Source organism: Pelobates fuscus, chromosome 7 (assembly GCF_036172605.1).
Source record: "Pelobates fuscus isolate aPelFus1 chromosome 7, aPelFus1.pri, whole genome shotgun sequence".
NCBI lineage: Eukaryota > Metazoa > Chordata > Amphibia > Anura > Pelobatidae > Pelobates > Pelobates fuscus.
In genome coordinates this window covers 159,930,298-159,949,909 of record NC_086323.1, presented here as the reverse complement: position 1 = coordinate 159,949,909, position 19,612 = coordinate 159,930,298, and positions in this window count along the sequence as shown.

The following is a 19,612-nucleotide window of genomic DNA, read 5'->3' as shown; positions in this document are numbered from 1 at the left end:
AGAGAGAGTATGGGATACAAGAATGGGGAGAGAGAGGGTGTATGGGATACAGGTAGGGGGAGAGACAGGGTGTATGGGGTACAGGGATACAGGGATGGGAGAGAGAGGGTGTATGGGATACAGGGAGGGGGAGAGAGAGGATGTATGGGATACAGGGAGGGGAGAGTGAGAGAGGGAGAAATGTAACATGGGGAGGGGGTAGAGAGGGAACAATGGGACATAGGGAGGTGAAGGGGGGAATGGAGGGTATGGAATACGGGGTGTGAGAGGGAGAAATGTAACACGGGGAGGGGGTAGAGAAGGAACAATGGGACACATGGATTGGAGGGGTGAAAATGGAGGGTATGGGACACAGGGAGAGGAGTGGGGAGATGGGGGGTGGAAAACATGGAGGAGAGGGTGGAGTATTGAAGGGTATGGGGCACCTGGATGGAAAGGGGGAGGATATGGAGAGGGAGAAGAGAGGGAATAATAGGACACAGGGAGTGGAGAGAGTGGAGAGAGATGGAGAGTATGGGACACAGGGAGGGGAGAGAGTAAGGAATAAGACACAGGGAAAGGAAGGGGGAGAGATGAAGGGTATGGGACACAGGGAGGGGTGAGAGATGAAGGGTATGGGACACAGGGAGGGGAGGGGTGAGAGATGAAGGGTATGGGACACAGGGAGGGGAGGGGTGAGAGATGAAGGGTATGGGACACAGGGAGGGGAGGGGTGAGAGATGAAGGGTATGGGACACAGGGAGGGGAGGGGTGAGAGATGAAGGGTATGGGACACAGGGAGGGGAGGGGTGAGAGATGAAGGGTATGGGACACAGGGAGGGGACGGGTGAGAGATGAAGGGTATGGGACACAGGGAGGGGAGGAGGGAGAGATGGGGGCAGGGCCGAATTGGCCCACCGGGATACCGTGAAATTTCCCGGTGGGCCGTCGGCACCTGGGGCCGGGGAGACATGTGGGTGTCCTGCGGCCGCATGAAGAACCGGAATGGCGGCCGCAGGGGAAGCTCTTCTGGCGGCCGCTGGGGGAGCAGGCTGTTTTCTCTCTCCGCTCCCCCTCCCTCGCGTGCAGCTTAATGAGACCGGGGCCGGAATATGACGTCATATTCTGGCCCCGATCTATTTCTAGCGTGAGGGAGGGGGAGCAGAGACAGAACAGCCTGCTCCCCCAGCGGCCGCCAGAATAGCTTCCCCTGCGGCCACCATTCAAGTTCTCCATGCGGCCGCAGGACACCTATCAGTCTGCCCACCCAGCCAACATCATTGTGGACCAATTGGGTAAACATTTGATAGAGTGGTGGCGATTTTTAGGTTCCCAAGTGCTTTTAAGATGAAGTTTATTGTGGATCCATTGGGGGGTATTTGGTATGGCTGTCTGTAAATTGAGAGTTCTCTTCATCTTGAACAAATCATTGTCAATTTTAAATGGATTAAGTTTAGGGGTGGGAACGAAAGTAAGGCCTTTAGAAAGGACTTTGATGTGGGTTGGATTCAATATTTTAGAAGATAGATTAAAAATAGGAATTAATGTATGTCTTTTACTGTTACCTCTCGGACAAGTCATGTGATGCTGTATGGGATAGCGTTTCCTCGAATGGGGGTAAACAAATGAGGATCCTGTAAGCATTTGACCACAGGTAACACAATTGGCACATTTAAAGCAGCCTTTTCTGGTGTGTGACCTCTATGTGTGGTTTCGTATTGGTGTGGAAAGTCACTTTTGACAAGGATGTCCCTCAAATTTCTGTTGCGATAGAAAGCAATGCGAGGGGGTAGAGTAAACCTGGGGTGTAACGTGTGGTCTGATGTTAGGATATCCCATCGTTTTTTAATGGTGGTAGAGATCTTATCACTGGCCGTGTGATACAGGAGTGGAATCGTGATTTTTGGTTCATCAAGTGTTTTAGATGTGACGTTTCCAACTCCAGACTTGGGCTTGTTATGATGTATTTCATGTGCTCTCTTTAAGCAGACATCTAAGGTAGATTCAGAATAACCTCTATATAAAAATGCTTGTCGCATGGCTGTGATTTGAGTTTCAGTATTGTCTGGATCTGAATTGTTCCTAAGAACTGAGAAATTGAGAGATAGGAAGTGATCTCTTAAGGGCAGAAGGATGGAAACCTGGTAGCATGTAGGAAAGTATTGCGATCTGAGGTAGCAACAAGTGTCTGTGTCATGCTGTGTCTGTGTCATGCTGTGTGTGTGTCTTTCTGTGTCATGCTGTGTGTGTGTCTGTCTGTCTGTGTCATGCTGTGTGTGTGTGTGTGCCTGTCTGTGTCATGGTGTGTGTGTGTCTGTCTGTGTCATGGTGTGTGTGTGTGTCTGTCTGTCGTGCTGTGTGTGTCTGTCTGTGTCATGGTGTGTGTGTCTGTCTGTGTCATGGTGTGTGTCTGTGTCATGGTGTGTGTGTGTGTATGTCTGTCTATGTCATGCTGTGTGTGTGTGTCTATCTGTCTGTGTCATGCTGTGTGTGTCTGTCTGTGTCATGCTGTGTGTGTGTGTGTCTGTGTCAGGGTGTCTGTCTGTGTCAGGGTGTGTCTGTGTCAGGGTGTGTGTGTGTGTGTCTGTGTCACGGTGTGTCTGTATCATGGTGTGTGTGTCTGTGTCACGGTGTGTGTGTGTGTGTCTGTCATGGTGTGTGTGTGTCTGTCTGTGTCATGGTCTGTGTCATGGTGTGTCTGTCATGGTGTGTGTCTGTGTGTCTGTCTGTCATGGTGTGTGTGTGTGTGAGTCGTGGTGTCTGTGTGTGTTTTTAAAAATAGTGTTTTACTCACCTTTTTTTTTTCCAACGTCGTGCTGGTCTCTTCCTCTATGACTGAGATCATCAAGCTTGATGATCTCAGCCAATCCGCACTGACACAGGAAGCACCTCTAGTGACCGTCTGAGTGTCTGTCACTAGAGGTGTCACTAGGAAGCAATGTAAACACTGCCTTTTCTCTGAAAAGTCAGTGTTTACATTCAAAAGCCTGCAGGGACAGGCTATAGACACCAGAACCACTAAATTAAGCTGTGTGTGTGTGTGTGTGCCTGCTAGTGAGTGAGCTTGCTTGCATGTGTGTGTATGCCTGCTAGTGAGTGAGCTTGTGTTTTTATGTCAATGAGCTTATGTATATTAGTGAAATTGATTGTCTATGAGGCTGTGTATCAATGAGCTTGTGTGTGTCAGTGAGATTGTCTGTGTCTGCATGTGAGTATGCTTACTGTATAATTAAATGTTTTACTCTGAAAGGACCAATATTTTATATTAGAAAAAGCTATATATATATATATATATATATATATATATATATATATATATATATATATATATATATATATATATATATATATATGTGAACTCAATCATCTGGGGTGGCAAGACATAGCCTTACATATTACATGCGACAATGATACCGGAGAAACTGACGGAAGCAAAGCACAGAGAGATGGACACAGGTTTCTTCAGGAAGGAAGAGATTCTTTATTGGATCACCGATCGGGACTCAGAGGGACTAATGTCACCAAAATACAGCAAGTTCTGAGCCCCGGACAATAGTGCAGGCTCCTTATATAGGCACATAACTCCTCCCATATTAAGCTCCACCCGCACATTCTCTTGACCAATCAATACAAATAAGAATTAATTTCCTGCTTGACCGCATGGCTTGTCCAGCACAATGGAGGAGGGGGAATACTACATCCTGTATTCTTGCACATGCTCCGTACACTACTGATCGTATCTTGCCTCGTGCAACCAACTGATCGATACGTCAGCATATGCACGTACACATGCCACGTGGTAATCTCGGCCTACTAAATTTATTTTTACCGAGATTCCACCACATTCCCCCCTTTGATGCCTCTTGATATTTCACAATTACTTGAGGCATCACTAAACCTTAGTTTGCATACACCGCAAGTTACCTTGAACCAGACCAGACTTATCTTATGATGTGAATCTTCAACACTCATCTTCCTGCATTGGTTCTCCCTGATCTAGAGCCTTATATTTATAAATTGCCATTATCTGTGCAGCAGCCTTCCTCTCTGCTATATTTTCTATCAGACTTTGCACAGACCTAACTACTAAGGGTATAAGACACGGCAGGAGTAGACACAACATTAAAATCAGTAGGACTCCACCTACCACTGCCTTAAGCCCTCCAAACCACTCATACCAGCTACCAAACCAACTACTTGGATTATACCCTTTCCATACCTGAGTAGGCACATGTGCTAGTTTAACCATATGGCTAGTAAGCTCAGCTATTGCTTGCCCTTCGTCATCTATTTGAAGACAGCAATTGCTCAGGTTAAACTTCCCACATACACCTCCCTCTACTGCCAAAAGGTAATCCAAGGCTAATCTATTTTGGTATACTGCTGTCCTCATCCTGGTATTATGCTTCGCTAGAAGATTGAGCGCTTGTGATGTCTCGTTAGTAATAATCTCAACCACCGCCTGTAATCGTATAATACGGTTGAGCATATAAATAGGGGTTCTATAACCAAAGGTACCATCTTCTGCCCACGTGGCTGGCCCATAATAATCTATAATACGCTGGGGAGGCCATTCATTATCTTCCCAGGCGCCTATCTCTATGGGTCCCCTTTTCTTCCTATGATTCACATCATACACTTTAACTCCTAAAGTCTCACCTGTTTCAATAGGTAACAAGAAGAAGGATGGTTTGAGCATACCCAACACACATGCCCCTTCCCAGTCCTGTGGCAACTCCGAATAGGCTTTCTTACCACCGATCCAGTACAAATTTGCTGGGGCTCTCCAGGTAGATGTGATGGATAGATCAAACCACACATCCTTTAAATTGGCGTATCTAGCAAACGGGTTAGATGGTTCTGAGACATTTGAAGCCGACCACCAAGTTGTATTCTTTGTATCATCATCATAAGCTTTTTGCCCTAGACAAGTTAATTCTCCTACAGAAGTATTATACATCATTCCTTTCCTCGCTATGCAAACATAACCTATGATGGAGGTCTTTAATCTCCACTCAGATTTACCTCTAACACTCATATGATAATCGGCTTGTGTAGATATTAATTGGTCAACTGCCTCAGAACCGTACATTACCTCCTTTGCTTCCCAAGGCCATTGGTCTCCCATGTTAGTACCTCCACACACATAGCAGTTGGTAACATTAAGACTACCGGCAATACTTTCGGCTAAATCAATAAACAGGTTTTTAGCATTATGGGGGATCTTATTATCTATGCTCATCTCTTCATAAAAGGAATGGTATACTTGATGAGTCTGGGAGGATACCGTATCAGTCTCTATCCCTATAAACAATACTGTCCCAGGATCTAAACCCGTCCCATATATTTGAAACCCAAATAAATTACCATATTTATCTAAAAACTTGTCGGGGTTATTTATAAGTATATGGACTGGATTGCATTCCATAGACTTACAATATGGGCTGGTAGGCAACTTAGTCACAATCATGTCCTTGTCTACTGTCTGTCCCCAAGTTGCCCACCCCACACAAGACCAATATGGGCAAAAGTTATAATCTCTATTTGGGCATCTAGGACTCACATATTTATTTTTACTACTGGGACAAATATATTTATCGTTAGACCCATACGTCCTCTCCCATCTAAGATCCCCACATACATTCCACGGCTTTCTACCACTTGATATCGCCTTACACGCATCAAATAGCAGAACACCCGAAGAATGTACGGATTCTAACACCGTCTTATTAATTAGGGTCCCCTGAGGATCTCCATTCCTGAGAGTCAACCAAATTGTACGAGGTTGATACTCCGGACTGAAGCACTTCGGTTCTCCTACTCCTAAATGGCACACACTATATTCTATATTTAGGTATCTACATCTTGATACATCTCCTTTACACTCGTATTGTGAATGCCAAATTAGGGTTTGGGAAATATGGTAACCTGTTCTTGTAGTCTTAATGCATACCTCACAGCTAGGAGTGTCGGTACCTCTACCTTCCTGAATATAAAAATACACATAAATAAACATTATTAAGAACACATCTTTCGTCGTCATCCTCAGTCTTTGTCCGTGCGAAGGCACCTCAGCTTCCAGGGTGTAAGGGCTGCAGGGAATGGAGTTCTGCTCGTCTTCACAGGAGTCCCTTCGAGACTTTTCCTGGCTTATATACTATACGTCGGTGAGCGGACAGGCTTTATTATGGCCCTCTCACTCACATACCAAATCTCTGAAACAATAAAATTTGTAATCCACAAGGTTCCTCGTCACTCCGACTGAGTCGTGCGCTTTAACCGGATCTTGCAGGGATTCTCTGGATCTGCTGTAACTTGCCAAGAATCGACTGCTGCTGGTTTAACCCTGGAGTGATGTATCCACGGAGTCACTTCGGCTACTTTTATCGCTGTAGGGGTAGACAAAAGAACAACATAAGGACCTCTCCACTTGGGCCCTAACGGTACATTATTCCACTCTTTAATCCACACTTGGTCTCCTGGGTGGTAACTATGAACTGGGGGATAAATATTCACAGGTAATCTATCTTGTACCCATTTCTGTACCTCCTCCATAGTTTTACCCAACTCTACAACCTGCTGCCGGGTAATTCCTTCTCCCAACTGACTCAAACCCCCCCTTAAGTTACCAAGTACGGGAGGTGGTCGCCCATACATGATTTCAAAAGGAGAGAGGCCCATCCTTCTGGTAGGTGTACTGCGGATTCGCAATAAAGCTATGGGCAAGAGAACGTTCCACTTAAGTTGGGTTTCCTGACACATTTTAGCCAACTGATTCTTAATAGTTCTATTCATTCTCTCTACCTTACCAGAACTCTGGGGTCTATATGCCGTATGAAGCCTACACTTTATACCAAGCATATGAGTCAGTTGTTGCAGGCACTGATGAACAAAAGCTGGACCATTGTCCGATCCTATAGAGCAGGGTAGTCCATATCGGGGTATTATTTCTCGTAGCAGGAATCTCACAACTTCTCCTGCTTTCTCTGTACGAGTAGGACATGCTTCTACCCAGCCTGAATAGGTGCACACAATTACCAGCAGGTAACGATGTCCACCCGATTTAGGCATCACTGTATAGTCAATTTGTAAATCGGACATGGGGAGTCCCCCCATAAACTGGACTCCTGGTGGCTTTACTGGTCCTTGCCTTGCATTATTTTTAGCACACGTTACACATCTTCGTACAATGGCCTGAGTCAAGTTGGACAATCTTGGTATGTAGAAATGTTTTCTGAGAGATTCTTCTGTGCTGTCTCTCCCAGAATGTGTCCCGTTGTGATAGTTTTGGACAATTTCTACCGCTAGTGATGCTGGAATGACTATTCTTCCATCTTCTAACTGATACCATTTGTTCTCCAAATACTTTCCAGGTTCAGTCTTTAACCACTCCTCTTCTTGAGCTGTATAAACTGGAGTCCATTGAGACAGTGGAGTTGGTATAAGAGCAGCTATATGCCCCACATATTCCTGTCTTCCCGATTCAGCGGCACACTTAGCTGTACTGTCTGCCATCCGATTTCCTTTGGTTACATCACCATCTCCTCTCAGATGCGCTCGACAATGTATGATACCGACTTCTTTCGGCTCCCACACTGCTTCCAATAGTTGTAGGATTTCAGCTGCGTACTTGATTTATTTGCCTTCTGAATTCAATAGTCCTCTTTCTTTATACAAAGCTCCGTGGGCATGAGTGGTTAAAAACGCATACTTGGAGTCCGTGTAGATGTTCACTCTTAAACCTTCAGCCAATTGTAACGCTCGTGTCAGTGCTATCAATTCTGCCTTTTGTGCTGATGTTCCTTTTGCCAGTGGCCGAGCTTGTCTATTGTTGTTACTGCATATCCTGCATAGCGGATCCCTTCTTTCACATAACTACTGCCGTCGGTGTAATATTGAACATCGGGGTTCTGGATGGGAAAATCACGAAGATCTGGTCTACTTGAAAATACTTCATCCATTACTTCCAAACAATCATGTTGACTTTCAGTAGGTTGTGGCAAAAGGGTAGCTGGATTTAAGGTGTTTACAGTCTCTAAATGCACTCTTGGGTTTTCACACAACATTGCTTGATACTTGGTCATACGGCTGTTACTAAACCAATGATTTCCTTTGTAATCCAACAACGTCTGTACTGCATGTGGGACTCGTACATAAAGTTCTTGACCCAGAGTGAGTTTATCGGCTTCAGCTACTAGCAGGGCGGCTGCAGCTACGGCTTTTAGAGAAGGTGGAAGTCCGCTGGCCACTGCATCCAGTTGCTTAGACATGTAGGCAACAGGTCTTTGCCATGATCCCAAGTACTGTGTCAATACTCCCACAGCCATTCTTCTTTGCTCATGTACATACAGGTAGAATGGTTGTGTGTGATCAGGTAGACCTAATGCTGGGGCACTCATCAAAGCCTTCTTCACATCTTCAAATGCCGTTTGCTGTTCTTGAGTCCATAAGAAGGGGTCGTGCTCTGTACCTTTGATAGCTGCATACAGAGGTTTTGCCAGTATCGCGTAGCTGGGAATCCATATCCTACAGAAGCCTGCTGCCCCCAAGAATTCTCGCACTTGTCTTCTATTCTTGGGTATCGGTATTTGTCACACAGCTTCTTTTCTCTCTGGCCCCATAATTCTTTGACCTTCAGAGATATGGAATCCCAGATATTTGACAGTTGGCAAACACAACTGAGCCTTCTTTCTAGACACCTTGTATCCTGCCTTCCAGAGAATGTGTAGTAGATCGTGCGTTGCTTGCTGACATATTTCCTTTGTAACTGCTGCTATCAACAAGTCATCTACATATTGTAACAATACACACTCTCCTGGGATGGACTCGAAATCCAGTAGATCTTGACTTAGAGCTGAACCAAATAGGGTAGGTGAATTTTTAAACCCTTGGGGCAGTCTTGTCCAGGTCATTTGGCGTTTTGAGCCCGTTACAGCGTTTTCCCATTGGAAAGCAAAGATACATTGACTTTCTGCGGCAATTCGGAGGCAAAAGAAGGCATCTTTGAGGTCTAAGACTGTAAAGTAAGTAGCCCCGCCCGGAATTAAAGCAAGCAGGTTATATGGATTGGGTACAACTGGATGTATACTAACAACCGCATCATTGACTGCTCTTAAGTCCTGCACAGGTCGATACTCATCTGTACCGGGCTTTTGAACAGGCAGCAATGGGGTGTTCCAGGGGGAAGTACAGAATTTTAGGATACCATACCGTATGAACTTATCCAGATAAGATTGGATGTTCTTCTTAGCCTTCTGCGGGATGTGATATTGTCTTAGGCTCACTGGATAAACCCCAAGTTTTAGTTCGATTTTAATAGGTGGAATATTGCGGGCCAGTCCTGGTGGGTTGTTCTCTGCCCAAACTCCTGGTATGTTGAATAAGGACTCATCACTCCTAGGGTTTTGGCTAGCCAACGCTGTATAAAGTCGCCACTCTTCTTCCTTTGGTACGGATAATGTCATAATACCTGAAGGTCCATTAAACTTTAAGGATGTTGTTCCATTTGGTAGGAACGTAATCTGCGCTTGTAATTTAGATAGCATATCACGTCCCAGCAATTGGACTGGACATTCAGGCATATAAAGGAATTGATGTTTTACTACGTGGCCTCCCAATGTACAGAGTCGACTTTTAAGAACCGGTTTTTCAGCACTTCTTCCAGTTGCTCCTATTACAGTAATAGTTCTTCCAGATGGAGGAGCAACTAGATTAGTCACCACCGAATGTTCAGCAACAGTGTCGATCATGAACGCACTCCTTTTTCCCCCTATTGATACATCGACCATAGGCTCCGCTCGACCAAGGGGGATGGAGCCCGGTCGGTATCAATAGTCCTCCATGACCGTGTCAGACAATCCTACAAAGTCCCTACCTTCTCTATCGCGGGACCTTTGCGCTGCTGGAAAATACCTATCTTCCCTAACACTTCCTCTGTTCCCATTGCTCCCTCTATTACCATTACTCCCTCCGGGGCCTCCTCTACCTCTCGCTCTGCCTCTAAAGTTTCCGTAACCTGCCCTGGGTTGGTCTCTCTCGTACTGCTCTCTTTGTGGACACTCGTTCCTCCAATGCCCTTCTTCCTTGCAATACGCGCACTGATTTCTACTCAAAGGCTCCCTATTCCATCTACTATCGCCTCTATCTGGGCCCCGTCTATCTACGCCTGCGATCGCTACCGCTAGCATATCAGCCTTTTTACGCATCTTGCGCTCTTCCTCTTTCTTACTTTCTGTTTCCCTATTCATATACACTTTATTCGCTACCTCCATTAGTTGGGTGATAGACATTCCTGCAAACCCTTCTAACTTCTGTAGCTTGCGCTTAATATCTCCGTAAGCTTGGCTGACAAAGGCGGAGTTCACCATTCGGGAATTATCTGCATCTTCCGGATTAAAGGGGGTATACAAGCGGTATGCCTCCAATAATCGGTCATAAAAGACACTGGGCGCTTCATCACTTTTCTGAATCACCTCAACTGTCTTCGACATATTAATAGCTTTCTTTCCTCCGGCTTTCATGCCAGCAATTATAGCGTCTCTATAGGCTTTAAGTTGGACCATATCTGCGCCATTTACATTCCAGTCGGGATCGTTGTTAGGATAATGTGTTGCGGCCCATGCTGCTGGATTGGCTTGATTCAAAGCACGGGCTCTATCCTCTAGCGCTTTAATGGCCGCTTGATTAATCCTTGTCCTTTCCTCATTATTGAACAAAGTCATTAATAACTGCTGGCAATCAGCCCATGTCTGGTTATGTGTCTGAACTATCGAGGTGAACAGATCGGTCATAGCTTGTGGTTTCTCAGTGTACGAGGAATTGTGGGTCTTCCAATTCAAGAGATCGGTAGTCGTGAACGGGACATATACGAAGACTGGGTCAGCGTGTGCCATTTGACCTGCGGCATCGATATAGGCTATCCCGGGATTCAGACGAAGAGGCATCTGATAATGTTTTAATTGTTGGGTACCGGTCAGTTGTCGGGTTAGTATGGGGCTACGTAGAGGGGCGTCAGTTAGAGGTTCCAGTCGGGGGGTAATAAAGCATGAGAATGTGGGAGCTTGGTTTTGGGAAAAGTTAGTAAATAGAACACTTCGAGCCGAGCTAGAAGAAGCTTGACCGGAAGTCTGAAGTGGCGCCAAATCAGGATATTCAGATCTAATGGGGGTTGGTTCTGGTTCCGGAAGGGGAGATTTAGTATGAGAGGGGGTGGATTCTGTACTGGAGGAGGAAGCGGAAGTGGATGGGGGCAATGGGGGAAGGGGTGCAGGACTTCCTGCATTTGCGTCACTTCCTCTTAAAGGAAAGTAAGGGGGCGGCAAAGGGATCTCGGACTCAGGGGGCGTGTCCAAAATGGGCCTAACACCAGTCCTAGTGGACAAACAAGTCCTAGCCACCATGAGGCGACATTGCTCCTCGTGGCATGTCTGAATCCATTTTGGCGAGTCATTTACGGCCTGTCTCCAACAATCAATATAAGGAAACTGCCCGTAAAGTTCAGGCCTACCCGATACAGCCACGTGTAAGCGCTGTACCAGAGTTGGATCCAAACTACCACGTGGCGGCCATGCCTCAACCAAAGTAGGCCACTCCCTAGTACACAAAGTGACCAAACGTACAGGAGACATTTTAACCCCAAAATCACATGTTTTGAATCCCTTTTTAAAATTCTTCACCATACAACCTAAGGGATCCGGAATCGTTGACTCCGACGCGCCCATACTTATCAATGGAACGTCGTTGACAACGAATACTATGCACACATACTTTTCAACAGTCACACCCGTTTCCTCTGGCAACAGCACCACGTGGTACGGTTACCAAGTGAAACGTACACAATAACACAATAAACACTCAGGGAATTCCCGTACACGCACAGCTGTTACACCAGTCACTAGATAATCAATATTATGCCCTTTGGCGAAACTATACAGTCACCCACGCTATAATTCTCTATATATGAATTACCCGTCTATAACACACCCCAGTAACATCGTCTTTTACAAATAGCGGTTACAGTACGGTTAGCATAGGTCAAAGCACAATTTAAGGTCACAATACAATTATTAGTGGTTATGGTGTTAAACATGCAATGGACGACAATGATTAGTACTTATATACAGTGTCAGTAAATATACAGGGTTATGGTACCGTGCACTATGATACAGCAACACACTATTAACACTCTCGCTAGACGGCTGAGCTTGCGCTATCTAACAAGATATACACTTTACTAAACAATCTTTAACACATTTACAATTCCCAACTAAACTATTGTCCAGTACCTTGAATGGACTACCTAAAACTATGTACACCCGTTTTGGTTAGCCACACTGCCCAAGCACCACATATAGCGAGCTAGAGGACCGAATTTACACAGACGCCTCTTAGTCGATTACTATCAAAAATCTAGTGGGTTCCAAATTTACACGCCTTCCCACTTAGCCAAGATAGGTTGAGAGCTAGCGAACCGAATTTACACAGGCGCCGCTTAGTCTCCCGGCCCCTCCGACCTAGCGAACGTAATATACACCCTAGAACGCTAGTCTAGACAAGACACCGGTGTCCGGCTAGGGCTATTTACACAGGACCCCGCCTGACTAACCAAATCAAACGGTCTGACTAAAGAGCGTTCGATTGAGCGGTGCGCCTTCGCTCCTTCCCTCCGACAGAGGGGGCAGATTCCATACACAAATAACCCCATATGGGCCTACCGCACAATCGGTATACCCCTAGTGGGTCTGCCGTCTAAAACAGCAGTTATCTTACCTCCTCGTTCCTGAACCTGAGTTCACACTCATCGACGGGGACACCACAGCACTTCTTACGTAGAGGCCGATGATCTCCTGGACAACAGACCAGTGGCGCCGAGACGAAGGGAGGTCCACGCAGAAGTTCAGGGGTGCAGCCGTAGAGAACGTGGGCAAAGATAGACCGTCTCACGCCTCTGCCTCTCAGCTACCGTTGAACGGTGAGCTTCCCGGCCAATGCACCAAATGATACCGGAGAAACTGACGGAAGCAAAGCACAGAGAGATGGACACAGGTTTCTTCAGGAAGGAAGAGATTCTTTATTGGATCACCGATCGGGACTCAGAGGGACTAATGTCACCAAAATACAGCAAGTTCTGAGCCCCGGACAATAGTGCAGGCTCCTTATATAGGCACATAACTCCTCCCATATTAAGCTCCACCCGCACATTCTCTTGACCAATCAATACAAATAAGAATTAACTTCCTGCTTGACCGCATGGCTTGTCCAGCACAATGGAGGAGGGGGAATACTACATCCTGTATTCTTGCACATGCTCCGTACACTACTGATCGTATCTTGCCTCGTGCAACCAACTGATCGATACGTCAGCATATGCACGTACACATGCCACGTGGTAATCTCGGCCTACTAAATTTATTTTTACCGAGATTCCACCACAACAATATATGGTGCAATGACTTATGGGGCTGGCATAGATTTTTTTTTCCAGGGCTGCTTTGTATCCCCAGTCCGGCCCTGGATGGGGGTATGGGACACAGGGAGGGGAGGGGGGAGAGATGGAGGTATGGGACACAGGGAGGGGAGGGGGGAGAGATGGGGGTATGGGACACAGGGAGGTGAGGGGGGAGAGATGGGGGTATGGGACAAAGGGAGGGGAGGGGGGAGAGATGCGGGTATGGAACAAAGGAAGGGGAGGGGGGAGAGAGGGAGAAATGGGACAAAGGGAGGGGAGGGGGAGAGAGGGAGTGTATGGAACACATGGAAGGGAGGGGAGGAGGAAGAAAGGATATGGGATACATGGAAGGTAAGAGGAAGAGAGGGCAGAATGGGACACATGGAGGTGAGGGAAAGGAGGGAACACAGGGAGAGGAGAAATAGAAATGGAGGGGGTGGGAGGGAGGAGGGTATGAAAAACATGGAGGGGCTAAGGGGAGAGGAAATGGGACACATGGAGGGGCTGTGGGGCAGAAGGAATGAGGCATATTGGGGGGCCTGGGTGCAGGAATAAGACACCGAGGGGGCAGGGGGGAACACATGGGAGGGGGCCCCAATTCAATTTTTGCACCGGGGCCCGGTGGATTCTTATTATGCCTCTGATTTTAAGTTACAATTAAATTACATTTCTTGCAAGAGTGATTGTCTCATAACATAGAGACTAAAAACTTTTGATGTTTTGGCTGATTATTTGCCTATCCTTAAATTTAATGTTTTTCATCTTAAAAATTCAGATGTGATAAGTTGAAAAGTAATTTAAAATAAATATTAACAAAAAAATGAATTTCATGGAGCATATACTTAAAAAAATAAAAGATAAAAATGAAAATTAAGTCAGCAGTGATTGATTACATTATATAAATGTTATGATTTTAACGAAAAGTCCAGTAATGAGATTTTTTAATTATAAGAAATGATTAAATGTTTTATCTTAATAATTGAACATTTTAAAATTTGGGATATTTTAATTACAAGTTTGTCCAATACTACATAAATAATTACAATATTATTGTTCTATATGTACAAATTGTAGGTTTAACTGTAGCCTGCATTCAGTTAAAGAACACTTTTTTTTTTTTATGTGTTGAACATTTATTTTTACATAATGTTTAATTTCTATAGATTACAATAGAAAATAACACCAACTTTGGCTAAACAGTAAGCAAAAAGTGGATTTTTCATGAACGCAGTTACGTTAGTGTCAAATAGTACAGATATTTGTTAACAATGAATATTATGTTAAGTCATTAATAGACAGTAGGGGATATTACACTCAGTAAATAGAAACATAGAAAGTGACGGCAGATAAGAACCATTCGGCCCATCTTGTCTACACAGTTTTCTAAATACTTTCAATAGTCCCTGGCCTTATCTTATAGCTAGGATCACTTTATGCCTATCCCATGCATGCTTAAACTCTTTTACTGTTTTAACCTCTACCACTTCAGCTGGGAGGCATGCATCCACTACCCTCTCAGTAAAGTAATACTTCCTGATATTATATTTAAACCTTTGTCCTTCTAATTTAAGACTATGTCCTCTTGTTGTGGTAGTTTTTCATAGTTTAAATAGGGTCTCCTCCTTTATTGTGTTGATTCCCTTCATGTATTTAAATGTTTCTAGCATATCCTCCTGTCTCGTCTTTCCTCCAAGCTATACATGTTAAGATCCTTTAACCTTTCCTGGTAAGTTTTATCCTGCAATCCATGAACCAGTTTAGTAGCCCTTCTCTGAACTCTCTGTAAGGTATCAATATCCTTCTGAAGATACGGTCTCCAGTACTGCGTACAATACTCCAAGTGAGGTCTCACCAGTCTTCTGTACAATGGCATGAACACTTCCCTCTTTCTACTGCTAATACCTCTCCCTATACAACCAAGCATTAGCGCACCCCATAGGAAAGCATTGAAATTAATTTCAATGCTTCCCTATGGGGAATAGAGCAACGCTGGAGGTCCTCACACAGTGTGAGGACGTCCAGCGACGCTCTAGCACAGAAAACCTGTGCTATAGAGCAGGAAGTTCCCTCTAGTGGCTGTCTAATAGACAGCCACTAGGGGAGGACTTAACCCTGCAAGGTAATTATTGCAGTTTAAAAAAAACTGCAATAATTACACTTGCAGGGTTAAGTGTAGTGGGAGTTGGCACCCAGACCACTCCAATGGGCAGAAGTGGTCTGGCTGCCTGGAGTGTCCCTTTAAAGCTACGTTTGGTACTTAGTATTCTTGAATGGCAGCAGAATAGGGGAATAAAATATTAAGTAAATGTCTAAACTGAGTAGGAGAATGACTCTGGGGAAGGCAAAATAAGGGTTTTGTCACAAGGACTGTTTATAAAAAAATATTAAAAACAAAGATTTAATTGCTACTTATTAAATTTTATAAAGGCAATATACAATATGATAACGGCATGTCCAAGGAGGAACATGACAGTCTTTGGATGGTTCATTTGTATGTTGCAAAAGTAACAGCTTACAAGAAAAAAGACAGGAAGCCTTGCGCTTTACAATCTGATTCAGAAAGTGACTGAAGGATAAGTACAGTTGATGTCCCTTATGTCTCTTTCAAACTGTCAAGCAATTCATCTCTTGCAATGTTTCCCTTTCAGTGTTGCTTATTGTGGACCAATGACACAGCAGCATCCCTTGTGCATGTGTTTACAGAATTTTAGGATGCTGCATGCATCTTTTGTGAACAGGCACTCTTTTCATTGCCAGTGGCAATGTTGAAGGTAAAATATGCAGTCTTTGGGTTTATCTTTTAATCTACAAAGTAAATCAAAAGTTAATGTTAGATAATGATGAGTTGAATCTAGTGTTAAAGGGACACTATAGTCACCAGAAGTACCACAGCTTTATGTAGTGGTTATGGTGTCTATGGCATGTCCTTGCAGGCTTAGCACTGTAAACAATGCCTTGTTTGAGAAAAGGCAGTGTTTATAGTGCTTGCTAGTTACACCTCTAGTGGCAGTCACTCAGATGGCCACTAGAAGTGCTTCCTGTGTCAGTGCCTATGTTCAGTGTCTTTACACGCTGCAAGGAGACACTGAACATCCCCCATAGATGCATTGATTCAATGCTTCTCTATGAGGACATGCTGATTGGTGCAATGCAGTGATTTGCTGCACATGCGCAATAGCCTCCCAATGCTTTCCTAAAGGAAAGAAGTGGATTGGATGAGATCTTCAAGATTGATGATCTCAGTCATGGAGGCAGGAGCAGGCAGGGCCAGCCATGACAAGACATGTGCGGCATTGGAGGAAAAAAGTAAGTAAACTCACCTTTTCACTGCACAGAAAGGGTGGCAGGTTACCTAAACAGTCACACCAACACTATAGTGTCAGCAATGCATGTTGTATTTCTGACACTATAATGTGACTTTAAAAATGCTGTAAATATTTTAGTGATGAAATAATTCTATTTTCAGACTAAAATTAAACATCAAACTTTACACAATTTTAGAATGAGTAATATGATTTAATTTTGAATTGTTTAACCCCTTCAGGACGGAGTCAATAGTACACGTTCTGATCAAAACAAAACGTAAACAAAAACTGGAATTTGCGCTATATGTCTGTTCAACCGTAATTCACCTCTTTCATATTAAATGCACCCACACTTATTATATATCATTTTGTTCAGGAGAAACAGGGCTTTCATTTCATATAAAATATTTGTATATGAAACAATTTATTATAAATAAAATAAAATAAAAACTGAGAATTTTATTTATTTTTTTTAAATTTGTAGTTCCGCCTCACATTTTAGCTGTAAATGTCATAATACTGTTAGCTTTTACTGCAACAAAATGCACATATTTGTAATCAGCTATGTCTCACGAGTACAACAGTACCCCCCATTAACAGGTTTTATGGTGTTTTGGAAAGTTACAGGGTCAAATATAGAACGTTCCATTTTCAAATTGAAATTTGCCAGATTAGTAATGTTACCTTTGAGACGGTGTGGTAGCCCAGGAATGAGAATTACCCCCATAATGGCATACCATTTGAAAAAGTAGACAACCCAAGGTATTGAACGTGGGGTATGTTTAGTCTTTTTAGTAGCCACTTAGTCACAAACCCTGGCCAAAGTTAGCGTTCATATTTGTTTTTGTGTGAAAAAAGCAAAAAACTAATATTTGGCCAGTGTTTGTGACTAAGTGGCTACTAAAAATGACTGGACATACCCCATTTGCAATACCTTGGGTTGTCTACTTTTGCAAATGGTATGCCATCAGCGGGGTAATTCTTATTCCTGGGCTACCATACGGTCTCAAAGGCAACATAACTAATCTGGTAAATTTCAATGTCAAAAAAATGAAATGCAAGCCTTATATGTGACTCTCTAACTTTCCAAAACACCATAAAACCTGTACATGGGGGGTACTGTTATTCTCGGGAGATTTCACTAAACACAAATATTAGTGTTTTAAAACAGTAAAACATATTACAACAATAATATAGTCCATAAAAGTGCCGTTTGTTTGTAAAAAATGCAAAAAACGTCACTTTTACTTAAAATATCATCGTTGTAATACAATTTACCAGTTTTAAACACTAATATTTGAGTTCAGCGAAGTCTCCCGAGTAAAACAGTACCCCCTATATACAGGTTTTATGGTGTCTTGGAGAGTTACAGGGTCAAATATAGTGCTTGCGAATTAAATTCTCTGCACTTTCTCCCTGTGTTGTCAGGCATGTCAATCAAATTTTAATTAATCAAATGACATAATTATGTTAAAAAATTACTTAAATATACACGTATAATTTTAATATATATGCATTTATAGGTATATAAATTCTACGTGTATACTAATGTAATCTTTTATGTAATTATATGTATTTATCTATATATATATATATTTGCGGTTATTTGTATTTTATATATAGATAGATATATATAGAATGTCATTCTAAGTGTATTCTGTTTCCAATATATATATATATATATATTAATAACAAAATACAGTTAGAATGAAATTACATATGAATATATAATTTATTTAAAATTTTGTTTCAATATTTTATTTATTTATTTAATTATTTTATTTATTTATTATTGTAATTATACGTATATATATATATATATATATATATATATATATATAATATACATATGTAGATCTATTATATATATAATATATATACATATTATATATATGTAACGTCATTCTAAGTGTATTTTAATACTAATATATATACTAATATTAATATTAAAATACATTACGTATGACGTTACATATATATAATATGTATATATATTATATATATAATATATATACATATTATATATATATAAAAATGCATTTAATTTATTTTATAATATGTTTAATATTTTTTTTTTACACTATCTACCAGCAGGGGGACTGTCTAATATTTTAGACAGTCCCCCTGCTGGCAGATCCATAGCCAGCTATAGGGGGCCATGTGATCGCTCTTTGAGAGCGATCACATGGCCCCCGGGGGCCTGATTTGCCGGATGGGGGCTGCCTGGGCTCTCAGACAGCCCCCCAGAAGAGGATCGCGGCGGAGGTGAGTACCTCCTAGCTCCTGGGGCTGCAAGCCGTTACGGCGTTCTATGCCGCCGCAACGGCTTTAAAGCCGCGACGGCATAGAACGCCGTAACGGCGTTAAGGGGTTAATTAACTTTTTGTGTTACTTAAGATTACCATTTTGTGTGATATTAAAGCACACTATAAAAATGAAGTGAATAATGCCAAATGATTTATTTTAATTTATTTATAACAAATTTTACCTGGAAGTATACATTAAGATTACTCACATTTTCAAGTATGTCCTGGGTCCACAAAACATTGCATTGTTACAATAGAGTACAATAAAATACAAAAACAATATTAATACACAACATACCATAATTTTCGCTCCATAAGATGTACTTTTTTTCCTCCTTAAAAGTAAGGGGAAATGTCTGTGCATCTTATGGAGCGAATGTGTGTTCCCTGGAGCCGAATCTCCAAGCCCGAGTGCAAGGACAAGAAGCAGATCCCAGTCGGGAAGCATACTGAGATTGTGCGGCATCCTGAGAGTGCACCCCGATATCAGGGTGGTGGGAGTTGAACCCCACTTCTTCGATAGGAACTATGACAAAGGACTGGACTGGTACACGTGAGTGTTGCTCCCTGCATGC